The sequence below is a fragment of the Rhinolophus sinicus genome, chromosome X, assembly GCF_036562045.2.
Source record: "Rhinolophus sinicus isolate RSC01 chromosome X, ASM3656204v1, whole genome shotgun sequence".
Taxonomy (NCBI): Eukaryota; Metazoa; Chordata; class Mammalia; order Chiroptera; family Rhinolophidae; genus Rhinolophus; species Rhinolophus sinicus.
The window spans coordinates 117,497,809-117,521,900 of record NC_133768.1 but is presented as its reverse complement, the minus strand read 5'-3'; the positions used below and the strand labels follow the sequence as shown (position 1 = coordinate 117,521,900).

At 35.9% G+C, this 24,092-nt stretch overlaps 1 protein-coding gene and 1 long non-coding RNA gene across 4 annotated transcripts in view; one reads left to right on the top strand and one right to left on the bottom strand.

Moving 5' to 3' along the window:
- Positions 1 to 3,198, bottom strand: part of LOC141569549 (uncharacterized) — a 156,566-nt gene extending 153,368 nt beyond the window's left edge. Inside the window, exon 1 of the long non-coding RNA XR_012493266.1 lies at positions 2,776 to 3,198. This is a non-coding gene — a long non-coding RNA (uncharacterized LOC141569549). The remainder of the gene's footprint in view (positions 1 to 2,775) is intronic.
- The window catches only part of NEXMIF (neurite extension and migration factor), a 126,630-nt gene that overhangs the window by 73,571 nt on the left and 28,967 nt on the right, over positions 1 to 24,092 (top strand). The gene's annotated exons all lie outside the window — the stretch shown is intronic.

Here is a 24,092-nt window from a genome sequence, read left to right as displayed (position 1 = left end):
ATACTATGAAGGACTATATGCCACCAAATTCAATAACCTAGAAGAAATGGACAAGTTCTTAGAAACATATAGCCTTCCAAGGCTGAACCATGAAGAACTGGAAAATCTAAACAGACCGATCACCAGTAACGAAATTGAATCACTCATCCAAAACCTTCCCAAAAGCAAAAGTCCGGGACCAGATGGCTTCACTAGTGAATTCTACCAAACCTTCAAAGAGGATCTAATACCAATCCTGCTCAAACTCTTCCAAAAAATTGAAGAAGAGACAGTACTCCCTAACTCATTTTATGAGGCTAACATTACCCTGATACCAAAACCTGGTAAGGACAACACAAAAAAGAAAACTACAGACCAATATCTCTGATGAATACAGATGCAAAAATCCTAAACAAAATTCTAGCAAATCGAATACAACAATGCATTAAAAAGATTATTCATCACGACCAAGTGGGGTTCATCCCCGGGGAACAAGGATGGTTCAACAACTGTAAATCCATCAATGTGATACATCACATAAACAAAATAAAGGACAAAAATCATATGATTATATCAACTGATGCAGAAAAAGCATTTGACAAGATACAACATCCATTTATGATGAAAACAATAAAATAGGTATAGAAGGAAAATACCTTAACATAATAAAGGCCATATTTCACAAACCCTCAGCTAATCTCATAATTAATGGTGAAAACTGAGCCCTTTGCTCTATGTTCAGGAACACGACAGGGCTGTCCCCTATCGCCTCTGCTTTTCAACATAGTGTTGGAAGTCCTTGCCAGAGCAATCAGGCAAGAGAAAGAAACAAAAGGCATCCAAATTGGGAATGAAGAAGTTAAATTATCACTCTCTGCAGATGACATGATGCTATATATAGAAAACCCTAAAGACTCCACCAAAAAGCTATTAGAAACAATCAACTAATACAGTAAAGTTGCTGGCTACAAAATCAACGCACAAAAGTCCATTGCATTCCTATATACTAACAATGAAATCTCAGAAAAGAAATACAAAAACAATTCCTTTTGCAATTGCAGCAAAAAGAATAAAATACCTAGGAATAAACTTAACCAAGGATGTGAAAGACCTATATGCTGAAAACTATAAGACATTTTTGAAAGAAATTGAAGAAGACACAAAGAAATGGAAAGACATTCCGTGCTCATGGATTGGAAGAATCAACATAGTTAAAATGGCCATATTACCCAAAGCAATATACAGATTTAATGCAATCCCCATCAAAATCCCAATGGCATTTTTAAAGAAATAGAACAAAAATCATCAGATTTGTTTGGAACCACAAAAGACCCTGAATAGCCAAAGCAATCTTAAGAAAAAGAACAATAATGGAGGTATCACACTCCTGACTTTAGCTTGTACTACAGGGCTACAATAATCAAAACAGCATGGTATTGGCAGAAAAACAGACACATAGACCAATGGAATAGAATTGAGAACCCAGAAATAAAACCACATAAATATGGACAGATAATTTTGACAAAGAAGCTAAAACATACAATGGAGAAAAGACAGCCTCTTCAATAAATGGTGCTGGGAGAATTGGATAGCCACGCAAAAGAATGAAACTGGACTGCTATTTGTCACCATGTACCAAAATTAATTCAAAATGGATCAAAGACTTAAGCATAAGACCTGACACAATAAACTGCATAGAAGAAAACATAGGTACTAAACTTATGGACCTTGGGTTCAAAGAGCATTTTATGAATTTGACTCCAAAGGCAATGGAAGTAAAAGCTAAAATAAACGAATGGGACTATATGAAACTTAAAAGCTTCTGCACAGCAAAAGAAACCATTGACAAAATAAAGAGGCCACCAACTGAATGGGAGAAGATTTTTGCAAACAGTGCCTCCGATAAGGGCTAATATCCAGAATATACAAGGAACTCATGCAACTCAACAACAAAAAACAAACAACCCAATTGAAAATGGGCAGAGGACCTGAAGAGACATTTCTCCAAAGAGGACATACAAATGGCAAATAGACATATGAAAAATCTCAACATCACTAATCATCAGAAAAATGCAAATCAATACCACAATGACATATCACCTCACCCCAGTCAGAATGGCTATCATCAACAAGACAAAAAGTAACGAGTGTTGGAGAGGTTGTTGAGAAAAAGGGACCCTCATACACTGTTGGTTGGAATTCAGACTGGTGCAGGTGTTATGGAGGGCAGAGTGGAGGTTCCTCAAAAAATTACGAATAGAATTACCATATGACCCAGCAATCCTTCTCCTGGGTATCTACGCAAAAAAATCTGAAAACATTTATACATAAAGACACGTGTGCTCCAATGTTCATTGCAGCTTTGTTTACAGTAGCCAAGACATGGAAACAACCAAAATGTCCTTCGATAGATGAATGGATAAAGAAGTTGTGGTATATATACACAATAGAACACTATTCGGCAGTAAGAAAAGATGATATAGGAACATTTGTGACAAATGGATGGATCTTGAGAGTATAATGCTAAGCGAAATAAGTCAGACAGAAAAAGCAGAGAACCATATGATTTCACTGATATATGGTATATAAACCAAAAACAACAAAAGAACAAGACAAACAAATGAGAAACAGAAACTCATAGACACAGACAGTAGTTTAGTGGTTACCAGAGGGTAAAGGTCATGGGGGGTGGGAGATGAGGGTAAGCGGGATGAAATATATGGTGATAGAAGGAGAACTGACTGGGTGGTGAACACACAATGGGATTTTTAGATGATGTAATACAGAATTGTACACCTGAAATCTGTAATTTTACTAACAATTGTCACCCCAATAAATTTTAAAAAAAGAAATAAAGCTGGAATTAGAAGAATATTGAACAGTGACTGTGCTAGTGGTTTGTGCTCCTGGAGTGCAGCTTGGTGAAATTCCTCATTTATCTCTATGCTAAACTCCCAGCAGAAAGTTTTGGGTTTCTCTCAGTGGTAGGTCGTGTCTTTGCCTGGCACCATCTCATAATAGCTATAGTGTTTGTTGACCTGGATCATTGTTCTTCATAACTTCTGGCAGGCCAGGAAAGTTATTCCATGTGATAGAGGTGAGCCCAGTGATGCTTTTGCCCACAAACCAGTAAGATGCTGTTATCCTACTCCCTTTGACAGCCTAGGAACCAACTTCACCAAGTGGGGCTAATTCACATGTTGATTGAGCCAGACTAAGAAGGCCAGAATCCTGAGACAATTCAGATTCATAAAATGGATTAGAGAAGTAGAAAGAACCCCAGTTAAGGACAGAGTTGGATAGACAAAGGTGGTAATCTGTAAGGAGGTAAGATAACAAATAGTGAGAACCCACACATAGGAATTAGAAAGACCTCTTGGTTCCTAGCAATGCCTGTGGGAATTAGACGGTGAGGCAAGGCAGAAATCAGGATTCACTGCACCCAGCAGATTCTCTTGTTGTGTATCTCAGGCCTGCTGTCTTTGTTGATTCAACAAGCAGCCTGGCCAGTGAGGGGATTTGGTGATTTTGCAAATATTTTCTCCCATTCTGTACGTTGTTTGTTCATATTATTGATTGTTTCTCAGTGGCATAGATGAATGGAAAGTACAGGGTACAGTGGCAAAAATGTGACTTAGCTTTCTTATCAAAGAAGTCCCTGGAGGTCAGGGTCTATGTCTTTGACTCATTTCACACTGTCATATTTGGAGAGGCACTTGCTAAGTGTACTTTATTAGGAATTGATCCCCCACAACAATTCAATTAATGTTAGAAACATGCATTTTTCAGAACTGAAAGTAACCTTTAGAAATTAATCTAGTCCAGGCCTCTTTCTGGGCACTGCGTCTAATGCAGCCCGGAGCTGGGTTATGGCGGGAGGGAAGATGCCACAGCCTGAGTCTGAGTCTTGGAAGGCCAGGATCCTGCATGGCCCATGTCATGAGTCACCTGGGGATCTTTATGGGATCTTCACCTTCACCATGAGGACCTGGTGGGGTTCCTGGAAGTAAAGCCCAGAGAATTTTAAGATCAGCTTGTCAGTTTCTACAAAAAAAAATGCCACCTGGGACTTCGGTAGGGATTATGTAGAATCTGAACATCAATTTGGCAAGTATTGGCATCTTAACAATATTAAATCTTCGATCTGTGAACATGGGTGTTTTTCAATTTATTTATGTCTTTAAATTTCTTTCACCAATGTTTTTCAGTTTTCAATATAGAAGTCTTATACTTTTTTTGTTAAATTTCTTCCTATGATTTTATTCTTTCTCATGCTATTGTAAATGGAATTATGCTCTTAATTTAATTTTAAATTGTTCATTGCAAGTGTATAGAAATAGAATTGATTTTTTGGTCTATGTCCTGCAACATTGCTGAATTAGTTCCCATATTCATATATATATATATATATATATACACATACACACACACACACACACACATATATATATATATACACACACACATACACACATACACATATATATATACATATATATATATATATATATATATATATATATATATATATATATGATGTCTCTATTTGTTCCTTTCCAATCTGAATACCTTTTATTTCTTTTTCTTGCTTAGTTGCTCTGGATAGAAACTCCAATATAATGTTGAATGAAATACAATGATGGAATGCATGGACATTGTTGTTTTGTTCTTGATCTTAGGGGGAAGCACTTTCAGTCTTTCATCATTAAGTATAGCATTAACTCGAATTTTTGTAGATGCTCTTTATCAAGTTGAGGAAGTTTCCTTCTATTCCTAATTTGTTAAATGTTTTTATGATAAAAGGGTATTGGACTTTGTCAGATGCTTTTTCTGCATCTATTGAGATGATCATTTGGTTTTGAGCTTTCTTCTGTTAGTATGGTATATTACATTGGTTAAATTCTGGAGGTTAAACCAATCTTGCATTCCTAGGATAAACCCCACTTGGTCATGGTGTATAATCATTTTTCCATGTGGCTGACATCAGTTTGCTAGCATTCTGTCGAAGACTTTTGTGTCTATATTTATAAAAGACATTCAGACCAGTTATTTTTTAAAATGTCTCTCAATTTGGGTTTATGTCGTGTTTTCTAATGAGGTACAGATTGTGTATTTTTGGCAAGAATACCACATAAGTGATATTATGTCCTTCTTAATGTTTCATACATATCACAAGATGCATAATACAAATTTGTCTTATTACTAGTGATGTTAATTTTAATCATATGAGTGGTTCTAAATTGGCTTCCTTGGAATTTCATCTGAGGTGAGCAATACTTGAAGATCAGAGTAGCAGGGATGTAGCTGCATAAATAAGGTTCAGATAACCTCTCTTAGACCTTTGGGGTACCAAGGATAGCAGACTTTTAAAAATGTCTTTCCAGGTTGCTGGTTACTGCTATTTTGTCATGTGAGACTGCCTTGGAAGAGTCATGGAGATTGTACCAACTCCCTGGAGTAGTGGGTATATCGTTGGGCAGTACTGCATAAAGAATGAGAGCTCTGGAATCTAGCTATCTGAGTTCAAATTTTAGCTCTGCAATTTATAATTGTGTGATAATGGGTAACTTACTTAACTAAGACTCAATTTTTGAGAGAGGCTTTATGAGAGATTTATGAGAGAGGCTAATTATAGTGTTACCTCATGCAGATTTTGTGAAGAATAAATGGAATAATATTCAGTGTTTGATTTGTAATAAACATTCAAATGTTAGCTGTTGATGGTATGGAGGTAAATTTATGGCATCTGTTCCACATGCCAATAAAAATAAGCCTATTTTATCTTGAAAATAAATTTCATAGATTGCTAAACCCCCTCCCTGCCCTGAGTCTTTCAGTTCCCTTCTCTCTCAGGCTTTCATTTACATTCTAATAGTAAGGATACTTATCTTTTATAAGGTACTTTTAGGAAGAAGCATTTAGAATTTAAAGAGGTCAAACATTTTAAGGAAGCCTACAAGAAGATACATAATCAGGCACAAAGGTGACTTATGACCAATTTTCAATCACTATAAATTGTATTAATAGGTTTTTTTTATTCCTGTCATTACCTCCCAATATTGTCCTTTTAACACCTCCACAAAGCAAGGAGTGAAGCAGAAGGAATAGGTGAAAATGAAATCAGTCAATCTCGCTGCTTTGGTAATAGAGGGAAAGGAAGAAGATTGAAAACTGGTGAGTTAAATGAGGTTTTGATATAGTTTTCATCATTAATTTTTTCTCTGTCTCCTAGCATCTTAAGATATTGAGAATTGCTTGTCTATACCGTGTTTCCCTGAAAATAAGACCTAGCCAGACCATCAGTTCTAATGTGTCTTTTGGAGCAAAAATTAATAGAAGACCCAGTCTTATATCAAAATAAGACTGGGTCTTATATAATACAATATAGTATAACATAATATAGCATAACATATAATATAATATAATACTGAGTCTTATATAATATAATGTAAGAAGTGGCATAATATAATATAATATAATATAATGTAATATAATACTGGGTCTTATGTTAATTTTTGCTCCAAAAGGCGCATTAGAGCTGGTGGTCCAACTAGGTCTTATTTTCGGGGAAACACAGTAGGAATAATGGAAAACTAGGTAATGGTAAAGAAATACCACATGGTAGAGACAAAGTACTTTTTTCCCTTCCAGGAAACACTGACCCAAAATTCAGAGACCAAATAAAAGTAAAAAAACAACCTATTTTAATTATAGCTTTTTTTCTAGACATATTGACATATAACTGGCATAAAACATTGTGTAAATTTATGTGTACAGCATGATGATTTAATAGGTGTATATATTGCAAAATGGTTGCCATTGCCACAATAAAGTTAAATTAACACCTCCATCACCTCACATAATTACCATTTCTTTTTTGTGGTGAGAACATTTAAGATCTCTCTTAGCAACTTTCAAGTATATAACACATTATTGTAAACTATAATCACCCTTCTGTACATTAGATCCCCAGAACTTATTCATCTTATAACACTAAGTTTGTACCTTTGACCAGCATCTTTCAATTTTCCCCATCCCCAGCCTCGGGAAACCACCATTCTACTCTCTGTTTCTATGAATTGGGCTTTTTAGATTCCACATATAAGTGCTTCATAATACACAAGGGCAATCTCAACTGATTTTTAAAATTTAGAACAGAAGTCAAGGTAACTATCACAAATAATTTAAATGTTCATTTTTATATCATGGCCAATTAAAGGATAGAGAAGAAAGGGGGAGGAGAGATAGAAGATAATTACTGTTGGGAAAGGAGTGGGGGTGGTACAGGAAGAAAAGGCAGAAAAGGGTCCTTTTTAAAAGAAACAAATGGTTGTTTTCTAATAAAGCATGGAAATTGAAGGTTACTATATCTACTGTGTAATATCACCCAGGACTGAAGATATTAGGGCTATTATTGTTAGAAAACTGGAGTTGTAAAAGAGATTAAAGAAGTAGGGTTGTTTACTCTGAAAGAGAGAAGACTGGGAAAGAGGTGGCATGATTTTTGTTATATATCTTAAAGACATAAAATAAAGAATAGTTGGACTTCTATTATATGGCAGAAGCTATAAGGAAAGTTTGTCTCAACATATGTGAGCATGGAATGGGATGGCTACTTTCAGGAGGTAGTGAGTGTGCTCTTCACCGGAGGTACTTCAGCATCACGGAGCTTTAGTTTAGGTGACTTGTAAGGCTTTTCTGACCCTGTGGTATGTGGACTGTTTAAGGAATGTGGTGTATTTTCTTTCACTATTCATAAAAGATGGAATGGAAAGCTTTTGTTGTCTTCCCTTAATCTTCTGCAAGGTGGACCATAATGTTGTATAAACACTGTGATAACTAGTGCAGTGTGGGGCTTCTTCAATAGGAACTCGCAGTTTAAGAGTTAGGCCACAGCATTGATGTTACAGTAGTCTTCCATTCTTGTGAGTCCACTTGTAATGGGTAAAGACCAAGGATAAAAATAGCAAATTCATGTACTGAATTTTTGTTTGGCTTTCTATTCCCAACACTAATTATTTGTTTCACTGAGGGCTTTTGCCTAGATTAGAAGCCTGACTAAATAATACATCTCTAGATCGCTGAAATTCTTTTATTTCACACCAGTGAATGAAATACACTTTCATATTTTAATGGTACAAATGAAGACAGAATAGAGTGAATAAGAATCAATAATTTAAATGGAGAAGTCAGATTTCAAATTGGACTTTAAAGTGTGTTAAAATGCGTTGTGTAAGAAATCTATATAAAAATATGTTGTAATATGTTAATGCTCACAGATTTCATTATATTATCATTTATATTGTTGGAAGAGTTTAATAAGTCATAGCAGACACTATACTATTTCAGACCCATTTTCTTGCCAAGTCTTCTACTGCTGGAGAAAAGGAGTTACTTGTGATACGGATATTTTGTTGTCATACTTTCATATAAAAGTAAGAAATTTCAGGGTTAGGGATAACTCATTTAGGAATTTCTGTTTACTGATGAGGTTTTAAAGAAAGTCTTACCAAGCAAAGGGGAATGCACTTAAGCAGGAGGATTATAAAAAGTCATTAAAATGCTAATCTAGCTTTTAAAAGCAATTCTTTTATCTCTAAGTGTAAAGAGACTGTTTGCTTATTCATTATGTCTTCATTCTAAATAGAATAAATCATTTGGGAATTAGAAAGGAAATGTTGAATAAATTGGCTACAAAAGCCAATATTTTAGTTCTTTTCATATTTACTGGGCTTAAATTTCTTTTTAAAAAACTTACCTTAGATTTGTAAGTTTCAAAGACGTGTTCATTTAATTTAACACATAGATAATTTTGCTCTAAATAAAATGTCATACATGTTCATTGTTTTTGGTGAGAAACAATTAATAATATGAAAAAGCAACCTACAGAATGGGAGAAAATATTTGCAAATCATGTATCTGATATAAGGTTAAGATCCAAAATATATAAGGAACTCACACAACTCAATAGCAAAAAAAAAAAAAAAAAAAAAAATCCAATTAAAAAATGGATGGAGGGACTATTGAATAGACATTTTTCCCAAGGAATACATACAAATAGCCAATAAGTACATGAAAAGGTGTTCAACATCACTAATCATAGAGGAAATGCAAATCAAAACCACAATGAGATATCACCTCACACCTTAGGATGGCTATCATCAAAAAGACAACAAACAACAAGTGTTGGTGAGGATGTGGAGAAAAGGGAACCCTGTGTACTGTTGGTGGAATTGCAAACTGGTTCAGCCACTGTGGGAAACAATACGGGGGTCCTCAAAAAATTAAAAATAGAACTACCATATAACCCAACAATGCTACTGCTGGGTATTCATCCAAAGCAAATGAAATCAGTGTCTTGAGACACTCACATTCCCATGTTCATTGTAGCAATGTTCATAACATCTGAGATATGGAAACAACCTAAATGTCTTGTCAACAGATGAATGGATAAGGAAAATGTGATATATACAGAGGGTGCCAAAAAAATGTATACACATTTTTAAAAAGGAAAAAAACTGTATTAAAATTGTAATACTCAATATATACTGATAACAAAAGATGAATACAAGTCATGTGTATACATTTTTTTGGCACCCCTGGTGTATTAAATTCTTCCATGAGAAAGAAGGACATCCTGCCATTTGCAACAACATGGGTGGACCTTGAGGACATTATGCTAAGTGAGATAAGTCAGACAAAGACAAATACTGCGTATTATTTATATGTAGAATCTAAAAAAGCCAAAGTCATAGAACCAAAGGGTAGAATGGTAGTTGCCAAGGCTGGTAGGTAGGGGGAATGGAATGATGTTGTTCAAAGGTACAAACTTCCAGTTATCAGATGAATAAGTTCTGGGGATCTAATGTACAACAATATGGTGACTGTAGTTAACAATACTGTATTGTATAAGCTGAAAGTTGTTAAGAAAGTAGATCTGAAATGTTCTTACCACAGAAAAAGAAATGGTAGTTATGTGACGTGATGGAGATGTTAGCTAATGCTACTGTGGTAATCATTTTGGAATATGTAAGTGCAACAAATCAACATGTTGTACACCTTAAAGTTACACAATATTATATGTCAATTATATCTCAAAACTAGCAAAATTTAAATAAATAAATTTAAAAAGGAAGAAATAGGTCATTGTGAGGTAGGGTAGCTGAGGAAAACTTTCCAAAAAGAAGGCTTTGACAGGTTTATAAAGGAAACTAGAACTTAAACAAAGAAAAGAGTGGAATTCCTTATGTGGTTAATGAATGGGATTAATGAATGGGATTAAGAAATGGAAATACTGGCATATGGTGGGTAGGCAATAAGTACAACTGTTTGTTTAGGGGCAAGAATTCATATTAAGAAGTAGTGATTAGCAGATGTTGAAATGCACTAAATTCAGATCATGAAGTGCCTCAGTACCAAGCTAAGGAGCCACAGTGAGCAGTGGGGAAAACCCTGATGGTTTTTTGAATAAGGAAATGAGGACATGTGCAAAAGGATATTTTTCAAGAGAGTGTTTTGCTGGCAGTGTAAAAAATGTTTTGGGGGCAGAGAGAGTAGCTAGAAAGCTCTTGCCTTAATCCAACCATGAGACAATGAGGGCGTAGCATAGGGTACTATTAGCATTGCAAAAAGATATAATAGACATGAGATTGGGTGACTCTGATAGATTTAGGACACAGGAATGGCTCCCAGTATCTCAGATTTGAAACGTTGACATGATCACACCTTTGACAGAAATAAAGTAGTGACATGATTTAAGACATTTCCCAGTGTCAATCAGTGGTCCTTGGTGCCAATTCAGTGGCAACAGGAATCCCCAATTTGGGGTGCAGTGAAGAAGGAAACTGTATTCAGTGCAAGCAGTTCAACTATGATACGGCTATGCAACAGCTCGGTAGTGTTATAGCTCAATTATGAAGGAGCACAGCTATTAGAAGCCTCTGGAGTGAGGTGGCCCTGGGGTGAAGTGGCCATGGGGCAAGGCAGCCCTGGGGGGAGGCCGCACTTTAGCTAGACAGCTCTGCCTGCTCTGGTCGGAGGAGATGTCTTTGGTGTTTCAGCTCGGGAAAACCATTGGTTACTGGCAAGAGAAAAAGTGTCCTCTCTGAGCCAGAGGGGAGCTGGCTTATATAGAGAGAAGCCCCACCCCCTGGTTCCTGATTGGTCTGTCCTCATGCAGATGAGGACTCCAAATCCTCACAGCTTGATTGGTCCAAAAGGCACTGTACTGATTGGTCAGAATGGAGCCGCTCTGATTGGTCGTTGAAGATGCTGGGCTCTGATTGGACAGGGAAAGCCTTAGTCCTATTGGTTGAAATAGGATTCCAGGAATCCCTTTATAAGGGCTGGCTCAGAGGGCAGGAGCACAGTGTGAGAGGCAGGCGGCTCAGTGCAGACTTCACCTCAAGTGGCATTTGCGTGAGAGGATCCTGTGTAGAAATGCCTGCTGGCTTCTGCCTTTCAATTTGAGCCCAGCGAGCCACCAGAAGCCCGTCTTGGTAGGTGTCTTGTTTCTTAGGGTTCACACCAGTGCTCCTGAAAGGTTTTACTTCAGTTAGTTTTGATACATAAAGTAAAAAAAAAAAATTGTTATTCAGTTTCATGATGAAGCTGAAATTAATCTTAAAAATGTAAAATGTAAATCACTGCTTTAATTGTATACCTAAATATCTTCTAAAAATAAATCCTGCCATCTGTCTGGATTGTAAAAGCTATATATTAAGGTTAAATCAAACAAGTATGCATTCTTTATAGAAATATTGATTAAATTGACTCTTCCTGATTAGTGATTTAAATTGACATGATTTATTCCATTAATGCAAAAATTTTGTGCCCTCTTGGGGTCTCTCTGCAAGGGTGAGGCAGCTCACTGACAGCAGGGACTGGAACACTGCCAAACCAGTCCCAGAACTCAGCCCACTTTGTCTAGGAATTAAAGCCAATACAAAGTTCCCTGAAGCTCCATGACAACACAAGAATGTATGGGTGTCATTTATGAACCAACATGGAGTTAAAAACCAGGAAGTCAATTATATAGTCCATCTCACATTTTCTGTAATTGTCTCATGTCAATTATATATTCAGTTGTGTTTTGTTGGCTAATTGGTTTGTATCAATGATATATTCTTCATTATATTGTGCCAAATTGTTTGCCTCACATCCATGAGACACAGCATTCCTTAGTGAACTGGGAGCTCCCAAGGGACAGGGACTAGGTTTCTGTCTTGTTTCCTCCAGTGAATAGCATGGGTGTACTGAAGGAGAAGAAGCTATTTTGGAATCGTTTAGTCTGGACCCATCATGCTATTGTGAAACTTGATAACACTGTGGGTTCCACAGCAGTACTGTACGTGCAGACTTACACCAGCAAGAGAACTTTGGATTCTTTTTTTTTTTTTTAATTTATTGGGGTGACAATTGTTAGTAAAATTACATAGATTTCAGGTGTACAATTCTGTATTACATCATCTATAAATCCCATTGTGTGTTCACCACCCAGAGTCAGTTCTCCTTCCATCACCATATATTTGATCCCCCTTACCCTCATCTCCCACCCCCCACCCCCCACACCCTCTGGTAACCACTAAACTATTGTCTGTGTCTATGGAACTTTGGATTCTTGTTGGAGTTTTCAGATGCTGTTTGTGCACGTTCATGCAGGATACAAGCTAGAAACTAAGAAATATATACTCACCTGTAAAATGAAAGCATCTGACTGATTAATGGTCTGTTTGCTGTTGGCTTTTACTTGGGCCTCCCAATTAAACCCACTGAGCTCAGAGTTTCCCTACCTGCAAAATAGGAAAATAATTCCTACCTTGGCAACTGGTTATGATGATGAAATATAATAACATGTCAATATCCTGGCAGTAGCAGTTGCTTGAAGTGAGATGTGTTACAGAGATGACAATAAACCTTTCTGACAAATCTATTCACAAATTCTGGTTCTGAGTAGCAGTATCCATGACTGATACTAAGATACTGTTAAGCTCTGAAATGCTGTGATTATAATTTTCATGATCCCTTTTCATGTGTTTTGCCCTTTGTAATAAACAAAATATTTCACAACCCTTATCTCATTTGACCCTTACAACTGAAGTAAATGCATTAAAAGCATTCATTTCTTTGTTGAGTACTGATTCCTCAGTACATGCTAAATGAATGCATATGCTCAAAAAAACTACTGAGTATTGAGATGATGGCAATGCATCAGTGAAAATACATATGATACAAATGAAGATTTTCATGGAGCTCGTGTTCTGGCAGATTGAACTTGAAAAGAAACCTGGCTTCTAGTTCTGATGTAGCTACTAGGTCACTAGTTGTGAGAGAAAAATGTGTGTGTTTATATTGATGTATGCAAGTGTTCTTACCTAGATACTTTCACAAGACGCTTACTTTCTCAGAGAGACTATTGTCTTGAATAGAGTATTGGTTGAATTCCACCCAGTGTCAATGTTTACACAACTTGTCTAGAATTCGTAGAATTGCTCTAGTCTATGTTTGATGGCACCACTGGGCAGCACTTGGTACAGCACCTTGTCTCAGGAAGAACCTGGGGAGTTATTTAGTGTGGTTTTCTTCCAGCATGTTATTTGTATAATCGGCCTTTCATCTTGCTTTTTGTTTTAAATTGTGAATTTCATGCAGAGTAACCTGCAGGCTCTGAATTGTTTCCTTTGTGGGTTTTTTTTTTGTTTGTTTGCTTGTTTACTTAAGGCTGTGCCATCTAATTATTGCAGCTCCTTAAAGAATTTCAGTTGAATGAAATAATTATTTTCTAAGTGTTTTCTCACCTTCGTTCCTTAGCCTCACATCCTCCCTGGGAATTTTGGGCCTCTTATTATGATCGCTGTTCGACAGCAGGAGGAACTAAGATATAAAGAAAGTAAATACCTGGGGCAGCATTCTCGGATTAAAAAGCAGTAAGCGTCACTCTTAGACTTGTGCTTTGTTCTCTATAGCAGGTTTTCCCAATTCAGCCAGCCAAGAGAGAAAGCTGCAGTTGCCCTGAACTTGGTGTCAAACGACTTCACCTCTGGTCCTAGTTCTGCCTCTTTTATGACCTTGGACAAGTAATTCAGCTCTCTGGGTTTCTGTAAAAACGGATAAATGATCAGCTTTTCTTCAAACTCTCTCCTCTTTAAATATTTTTCTCTAATCTTATCTTCTTTCCTATGATTTTCTTTTCAGCTTTTCTTTCTCCTATTTCTTGTCCTCCTGAGACTTGCACTGTCTCCTATAGCCCTGACTCCAGTCTTATTTAGCCTGCTGCTCCTTCTCTTGGTGTTACATTGTCCTGTGTAATATTTAGCTGATCTGTTTCTTGCGTGAAGAGAAAGTGAACCTGATTTGGCATCTTTACAAAGGATACAATATCTTAATCCATTACTTGTCAAGAGAATATGAAATATTAAACAGAATGAAGATTAATATCCTAAATAACTTAGTAAAGATCTATTCTACTTTACGGAGCAAACAAAAGTTTATTTAAATAGATTTTTATTTTATTTATTTTTAAATTTTTATTAAAGTTTATTGGGGTGACAATGGTTAGTAAAGTTACATAGGTTTCAAGTATACAATTCTGTAATGCATCATCTATATATCACATTGTGTGCTCACCACCCAGAGTCAGTTCTCCTTCCATCATCATATATTTGACCGTTTTTACCTTCTTACTTACAGATTTTTCTTGGTGCTTAATTTTTCTTGGTGCTTACAAGGAGCACAGATGCTTTCTTCCTGCATCACTCAGGAGTTTAGCACCCTGGCATCCTGTGAGGATCAAGGGAATCCTGTTACCATACTGTGGGGAAGCCATGAAAGTAGGAAGCTGGCTGTATGATTCTGCTATGTATCTTCTCCAAGTATGGCAGGTGGAGGGGAGGGGTTCAAAGAATCTAACAGGCTAGAGGCTCAGAGAGATGGCGAGGTAACACTGCCTTGCTTAGAGGGATGGGTGACTTGCTGATAGCATGTGACTGAGTCTTACGTCTGACTGTTGCTGTCTAAGGAACAGAGCTGAAGCTGGTGGAGGGTTTGGATTTGTCTATAGGATTATACTAAATATGTGAATTGCAGTTTTTAACACCAGACATAAGGGAATGCTATCAACAATGAGACCCTGAAATGGAGACAGCTTCTACTTCAAGGGCTTTCTTATGCACTTCTTATGGGAAAGAACCATTCCCGTGGCACATGGCCTATAGGTGGTACATGAGAGGAAAGGGGAAATGAAAGTGGAAGTCATATTGGGATATGACACTGGAAAGGTCAACAGTATAAGCCTTATCTGGGAAGAAGCAAGTGAGGTTTAGCTATTATGTCATTTCCAATTTGTAGAACAGTTAATAAACTTAATTTCTGGTATTTCACTTAATCTTCAGTGACACTTAGAAGTTGTTAGCACCATTTCACACGTGAGAAAACTGAGTCCTAGAGGAGAAATGGATTGCCTAAAATGACCCAATGTCAGAGCTGGGACTAGAACCCGGATCTCCTAATGCTCACTTCAGTGTTATTTTCATTGCATGATACTTCCCCAAACTGGAGTTTAGGTTACTTTTACTTTGATTTGTTTCTACCAAGGCTACGGTAGACCGTATCAGGTAGCTTCTAAAGTTAGAGCTATATGAATAGTACAAGATGAAGCAAAAACAGTAATTTACACACTAATGTTGCATGTTATTTATGGTGAACCCACTAGAAAGTCCCCACCTCAACACCTCTCCCTGTTTTATCCTTGAAGTCTAGCATTTATTAAAAATACAAATAAACAAAAGGCCTCTTATCCTTGAGATAAGCTTTTTGAAATTGTAATTTTCTTTAAAAATCCTAATTACAAGGAAATGCAGCTTTCAAGTAGTACAAGAATGATTCAATTTATAACTTGCAATTATTAATCTTACTCTGTCTAGAGAAGAAAACACATTGAAATGTTCTTCTTTTCAAAAATTTCAAAGCGATGTTGATATATTTTCTTTCTTCCTCTTGATAGGCCTTGCTCTCTCTCATAAAATTATTTTGTAATCCTGTTTAAAAGCCAATTCCACCAATAACTGCCTTTGAGTTTCCCTGTACTTATTACTCAGTTCTTTTATTTCCACTCCTTAACATGCAATAAACTAAACACCTTCATCATTCAACCAAATAATAAGTACCTACTGTGTGCTACACACTGCATGAGATGCAAGTGTGATTGACACTGGGAAGTCTTGAAACCTAGTCACTATGGGTATGGGTGTTTGGGGTGGGGTGCTGCAATAGCAGTGTATATTGTAGAACCGGGTGTATTATAGAAAGAACAATAGATTCGGCATCAGCGAACCATTTTAACCATTCTAAAGTATACGATTCAGTGCCATTTAGTACATTCATAATGTGCAGCCATCATCATTCCCTAGTTCCAGACACTTTTATCACCCAAAAATGAAACCCCACATCCCTTAAGCAGTCACTTCTCATTCTCCCTTTCCCCCGGCCTCTGGCAACCACTAATCTGCTTTCTGTCTCTATGGATTTCCCTATTCTGGACATTTCATATAGATAGAATCATAGAATATATGGCCTTTTGTGGTTTACTTCTTTCACTTAGCAGAATGTTTTCAAGGTTCATCCATGTTGTAGCATCTTATCAGTACTCCATTCCTTTTTATGGCTGAATAATATTCCATTGTATGGGTAGACCACATTTTTATTATCTGTTCATCAGTTGATAGACATTTCGGTTATTTCCACCTTTTGGCTATTGTGAAGAGTACTCATATGAATATTTGTGTACAAGTTTTTGCTTGAACACTGGCTTTCAGTTCTTTTGGCTATACATCTAGGAGTGGAATTATGGGACCCGTGGTACCTCTATGTTTAACTTTTTGAGGAACCACCAATCTGATTTCTACAGTGGCTACAGCATTTTACATTCCCACTAGCAATGTGTCAGTATTCTGATTTCTCCACTTATTATCCACTAATTTCGCCAATACTCATTATTTTCCTTTTTTTTTAATTTTAGCCATCCTAGTGGGTATAAAGTGGTATTTCATTGTACTTTCGATTTGCATTTCTCTAATGATTAATGACATGGAGTATCCTCTCATGTGCTTCCTAGCCATTTTTATATCTTCTTTGGGGAAAAGTCTATTCAAGTCCCTTGCCCAGGGTTATTTGTCATTTTGTTGTTTAGTTTTTAGAGTTCTTTATGTGTTCTGGATACCAGACCTGATATATGATTTGCAGACATTTCCTCCCATTTTGAGGATTGTAGTTTCACTTTCTTTGAGGCACAAAAGTTTATTTTTTTTTTTAAATTGGGGAATAGTGTGTTTCTCCAGGGCCCATCAGCTCCAAGTTGTTGTCCTTCAATCTAATTGTGGAGGGCGCAGCTCAGCTCAGCTCCAAGTCCAGTCACCATTTTCAATCTTTAGTTGCAGGGGGCACAGCCCACCATCCCATGCAGGAATTGAACCGGTAACCCTGTTGTTAAGAGCTCGTGCTCCAACCAACTGAGCCATTCGACTGCCCCCAAAAGTTTTTAATATTGATGAAGTCCAACTTTTCTGGGGTTTTCTCCTTTTTATTTTATTTCTATATTTTTCTTGTATTTTTGGTGTCATATCTAAGAAACCATTGTCAAACCCAAGGTCATGATGATTTACCCCTACGGTTTTTGCCAGAGTTTTATAGTTGTAATTCTGTAAAGTTTTAAATCCATTTTTAGTACATTTTTCTATTTGGTATGAGGTAAGGGTACATCATTCTTTTCCATGTGGGTATCCAGTTGTCCCAGCAGCATTTGTTGAACATACTGTTCTCTCCCCATTGAATGGCCTCAGCACCCCTGTCAAACTCAATTAACCATAGATATATGGGTTTATTTCTGGATTCTCAATTCTATTCCATTGATCTATATTTTTATCCCATGCCAGTACCACACTATTTTGTTTACTGTAATTTTGAAGTAACTTTAGAAATTGGGAATTATGAGTCCTCCAAATTTCTTATTTTTTCCAAGTTTATTTGTGCTATTTTGAGTCCCTTTCAATTCCATATGAATTTTAGGATTGGCTTTTCTATTTCTTCTTAAAGGCCACTGGGATTTTGATAGGGATTACACTGAATCTGTAGCTCATTTTGGGAGTAATGCTATCTTAACAATATTAAGCCTTCCTATGCATGAAAACAGGATATCTTTCCATTTATTTAGGTCTTTTAAAATTTCTTTCATCAATGTTTTGTAGTTTTTAGTGTACAAGTCTTGCTCCTCCTTCATTAAATTTATCCATAAGTATTTTATTCTTTTTAATACTATTGTAAATGAAATTGTTTCTTTTTTATTATCACAGTGTTCTTTGTTTTAAAAATTGGAACCAAGTTAATTGTTCTGTTATGGAGAAATAAACATACTGTAGTCTATCCAAAAGACAGAATTATTTTTTCTAAATTACTTAATGACAGGAGGGAAAGCTCTTGAGATATTCATTAGCGCAAAATCTTAAATACACTAAAATGGCAATTTAAAAATGCATGTATTCATTCAACAAATAAAATTAATTAAAATGAAATTGCTTCTTAATTTCCTTTTAGGATTACTTATTGCCAGTGTATAGGAATATGACTGATTTTGGTACATTGATTTTGTAGCCTACAACTTTGCTGAATTTCTTTACTAGCTCTAATGGTATTTTTTGAGGATTTTCTTTAGGATTTTCTATGTAAAGGGTCGTGTCATCTGTCAGTAGAGAATTTTACTTTTTTTCTTTCCAATTTAGATGCCTTTTATTTCTTTTTCTTGTTTAATTTCTCTAGCTAAATCTTTCAGTACAGTGTTGCATAGAGGTGGTAAGAGTGGGCATCCTTGTCTTGTTCCTGATGTTAGGGGGGAAAGCTTTCCACTCTCTCACCATTGAGTGTTGTGATGTTAGCTGTGGGTTTTTCATAAATGCCCATGTTGAAGAAATTCTCTTCTAAATCCTATTTCCATGTGAGTCAATTTTGGTAGTTTGTGTATTTCTAGGAATTTGTCCATTTTTATCTAGCTCATCTACTTTGTTGGCATACAGTTTATAGTATTCTCTTATAATTATTTTTACTTCTGTAAGGTCAGTAGTAAAGTCTTTAATTTCATTTCTGATTTTAATCATTTAAGTCTCATCTTCTTTTTTCCTAATCAGTCTAACTAATGGTTTGTAAATTTTGTTGATGTTTTCAAAGAACTAACTTATAATTTCATTTATTCTCTCTATTGTTTTTCTATTCTCTATTTCATTTACTGTCACTCTGATGTAGTATTATTATTCCTTCCTTCTACTCTCTTTGGACTTAGTTTACTTTTCTTTTTCTAGTTCCTTAAGTTATAAATTCAAGTTATTGATTTGGGATCCTTCTTTTTTAAAAAAACATAGGCATGTACAACTGTAAATTTCCCTCTGAGCACTGCTTTCATTGCATCCCATAACTTTATGTTATTTTTTTCATCTCAAAAGTGTTTTCTAATTTCCCTTGTGATTTCTTCTTTGACCCATTGATTGTTTAAGGATGTGTTGTTTAATTTCCACATATTTGATTTATAGTTTTAAAAAGATATTTTGTATGATTTCGATTTTTTTTAGTTTATTGAGACTTGTCTTGTAGCCTAACACATGCTCTATCCTGGAGAATGTTCCATGTGCACTTGAGAAGAATATGTGTTCTACTGTTTTTGGATCTAGTGTTCTCAATATTTCTGTTAGGTCTTGTTGATCTATGGTGTTGTTCAAATCCTTTATTTCCTCATTGATCTTCTGTTTCATTGTTCTATCCATTATTGAAAGTGAGATATTGAACTCTGCAACTAGTATTATTATAACTGTTTATTTCTCCCTCCAGTTCTGTCAGTTTTTGCTTCATGTATTTTGAGGCTTTTATGTTAGGTGCAATTGTTATACATTCTTGATTAATTGACTCTTTATCATTATATAATGTCTTTCACTGGGTTTTATGAGTTCACTTTTGTTTTGGATCAGCTAAATCCCCTGATTTGAGGAAGTGTGTATGTGTGTACATGTGCTACTGACCAGTGGGCTAAATAGCAAGGGGACGGGGGCTCCTTGATCTTTAGTTCCATGGGAGGTTATAAGCATTTTTTGTCAGCTCTGAAACCAGCACAAATTTGGATCATTAACTCCCTATTCTAATAAGATCCTATAGCTGAGTTGAGAATGAGTCAGTAGACTCATTGTAAAAAAGAGCCAAGCCTTCATTGAGGCCTTTGTGAAAATCTCCGTCGACACACAGATAGCAATTGGAATCCAATGTATTCCACGCTCTGCAACAAATATTTTCAGGTCTACAGTATCACTAGTCAAAATTAGCAGTGACAATATGAGGCTTTTCTTCATTGCTTTCTTATTTCACTACCATCTTTTTCCTTTACTTCTTCTTTTTCTTCCTCTGTTTTTCTCCAATTGTTTTGTTTTCCTTCTTTTGTTTCCATTTTTCCTTTTTTTCTTCTCCACTCCCCCTTTTACATCACATAAACAAAATAAAGGACAAAAATCATATGATTATATCGATTGATGCAGAAAAAACATTTGACAAGATACAGCATCCATTTATGATTAAAACACTTAATAAAATAGGTATAGAAGGAAAATACCTTAACATAACAAAGGTGATATATGACAAGTCCTCAGCTAATCTCATAATTAATGGTGAAAAACTGAAGCCCTTTGCTCTATGTTCAAGAACACGACAGGGCTGTCCCCTATCACCTCTGCTTTTCAACATAGTGTTGGAAGTCCTTGCCAGAGCAATCAGGCAAGAGAAAGAAATAAAAGGCATCCAAATTGGGAATGAAGAAGTTAAATTATCACTCTTTGCAGATGACATGATGCTTTATATAGAAAACCCTAAAGACTCCACCAAAAAGTGATTAGAAACAATCAACGAATACAGTAAAGTTGCCGGCTACAAAATCAACATGCAAAAGTCCATTGCATTCCTATATACTAACAATGAAATCTCAGAAAAAGAAATACAAAAAACAATTCCTTTTGCAATTGCAGCAAAAAGAATAAAATACCTAGGAATAAATTTAACCAAGGATGTGAAAGACCTATATGCTGAAAACTATAAGACATTTTTGAAAGAAATTGAAGAAGACACAAAGAAATGGAAAGACATTCCGTGCTCATGGATTGGAAGAATCAACATAGTTAAAATGGCCATATGACCCAAAGCAATATACAGATTTAATGCAATCCCCATCAAAATCCCACTGGCATTTTTAAAAAATAGAACAAAAAATCATCAGATTTGTTTGGAACCACAAAAGACCCCAAATAGCCAAAGCAATCTTGAGAAAAAAAGAACAATACTGGAGGTATCACACTCCCTGACTTTAACTTGTACTACAAGGCTACAATAATCATGGTATTGGCAGAAAAACAGACACATAGACCAATGGAATAGAATTGAGGACCCAGAAATAAAACCACATAAATACGGACAGATAACTTTTGACAAAGCAGCAAAAAACATGCAATGGAGAAAAGACAGCCTCTTCAATAAATGGTGCTGGGAGAATTGGATAGCCACGTGCAAAAGAGTGAAACTGGACTGCTATCTGTCACCATGTACCAAAATTAATTCAAAATGGATCAAAGACTTAAGCATAAGACCTGACACAATAAACTGCATAGAAGAAAACATAGGTACTAAGCTTATGGACCTTGGGTTCAAAAAGCATTTTACAAATTTGACTCTAAAGACAATGGAAGTAAAAGCTAAAATAAACGAATGGGACTATATGAAACTTAAAAGCTTCTGCACAGCAAAAGGAACCATCGACAAAATAAAGAGGCAACCAACTGAATGGGAGGAGGTGTTTGCAAACAGTGCCTCCGATAAGGGGCTAATATCCAAAATATACAAGGAACTCATGAAAGTCAACAACAACAAAACAAACAACCCAATTGAAAAATGGGCAGAGGACTTGAAGAGACATTTCTCCAAAGAGGACATACAAATGGCAAATAGACTTCTGGCAGTTTAAATCTTTTACAAGATGGTGATCTAGCCCTTTAGTTTTGAGGTTGGTGTACTGTGTGTGAGTATATATATTTATCACACACAGTCACTATCTTCGAAAGTGAAGGTGCACATCTTTCTCAGCCATCTCTTCTTATAAAGCCATTGAAGTAATGTCAAGGTCTGAAGCTAGCACATTCTGGTTCTAGGGAGTCAAGGATCATTTCCTTGAAGGGTTTGGCCTGACAAATGACCTTGAAGAGTAGGGAGTAATAATATTGTGATTGCCCTGAGTCGTCCCAACTCTCCTCTGGGAGTTATGCGTTACTTGCTCTCAAATATTACCTCACAGTATATGATGAACAGAAAGAGCAACATTCTGAAGATGGCTTTCACATTGACCTCATTTCTTCGAAAACACAGAACTCTGCCCAGAAAAGAGGCTTATACCATGCACAGTTCCATCCTGCTTCATACTGAACCCATCTCTCTGGGATTGCTGGTGATTGGAACTCGCATGGAACATTCTACTTTGAGCTTGTGTTGGTAAAGCAGCTGGTATTGTTAAGCAAACCCAAGGGAAACTTTTGGGCTCTGTTCCTGCCTCCCACACAACTAAAAGGAACCCAAATTGGATAGATCTGAAAGGGCCTTTGGAGACCATCTGGTTCAGCCCCTCATAGTAGAGATGGAAAATTCAAGCCCAGAGTTGAAAAAAGGAGCTTGCTCAAGGTTACACAGTAAGATAATGGTGGACCTCTGCCTGCAGAAGACTATTCTTCCTCCTTAGTTTTATGTTAAGGAGGAATCTGACAGACATATCTGTTGAAACTAATTCTGTGTTTGCGTATGTGTGTGTGTTTGTCAACATTTTCACATATTCCATATGGTTCAACATTTTTAAAGAAAAAAATTTCAATAAATTTAAATTAAAAAAAAGAAAAAAAATTATTTTGGGTTAATTTTATATTTACATAAAAGTTGCAAAAATAGTACATAGAGTTCTCATACACTCCTCACCCAGTTTCCCCTAATGTTATCATCTTACATTACTATGGTACATTTATCAAAACTAAGAAACAAACATCAGTATATTACCATTAACTAAACTCCGAGCTTCTTTCAGATGTCTCCATTTTTTTCCAGTAATGTCTTTTTTTTTTTTCTTTTAATTCCAGGATCTAATCCAGGGTACCACATTGCATTTGATCATAATATGTCCTTAGTCTTCTCTCGTCTGTGGCAATTTCTGAGGTTTTCCATAACTAATATTTTTGTAGAGTACTGGTCAGATGTTTTACAGAATGTCCCTCAAATTTTGTTAGTCTGATGTTTCTCTAATGATTACACTGGAGTTATTGGTTTTGGAGAAGAATATCACAGAAGCAAAGTGCTATTTTTCATCACATTATATTAAGAGATACATAATATGCATAAGACTTATCACTACCTTGTTTCCCCGAAAATAAGACCTAGGTGGACAATCAGCTCTAATGCATCTTTTAGAGCAAAAATTAATATAAGACCCAGTCTCATTTTACTATAATATAAGACCGGGTCATATAATATAATAATATAATATAATATAATATAATATAATATAATATAATATATACTCGGTCTTATATTAATTTTTGCTCCAAAAGGTGCAGTAGAGCTAATGGTCCGGCTAGGTCTTATTTTCGGGGAAACACGGTAGTAATTATCACTACTTAACTTTGATCACTTAGTTTAACTTTGATCACTTAGTTAATGTAGTGTTTCCCATGTTTGTCTATGGTAAAGTTACTATTTTTTGCCTTTACATTCTCTATTCTTTGGAAGTAAGTCGCTAACTTGCCCTCCTGGAAGGGGGGAGTATCTACATATGTTATTTGGAATCATCTGTAAGGAAGCTCTGTCTCTTCTCCACCATTTATTTAGTCAATCATTCATTTATATGTGTACGGACTCACATATACAGTCAAGTGCATAACGACGTTTTGGTCAATGACAGACTGCATATACAGTCATGGTCCCATGAGATTATAACGGAGCTTGATAATGATAATAAACAATTATGTTACTGGTTTATGTATTTGCTATACATTTTATCATTATTTTAG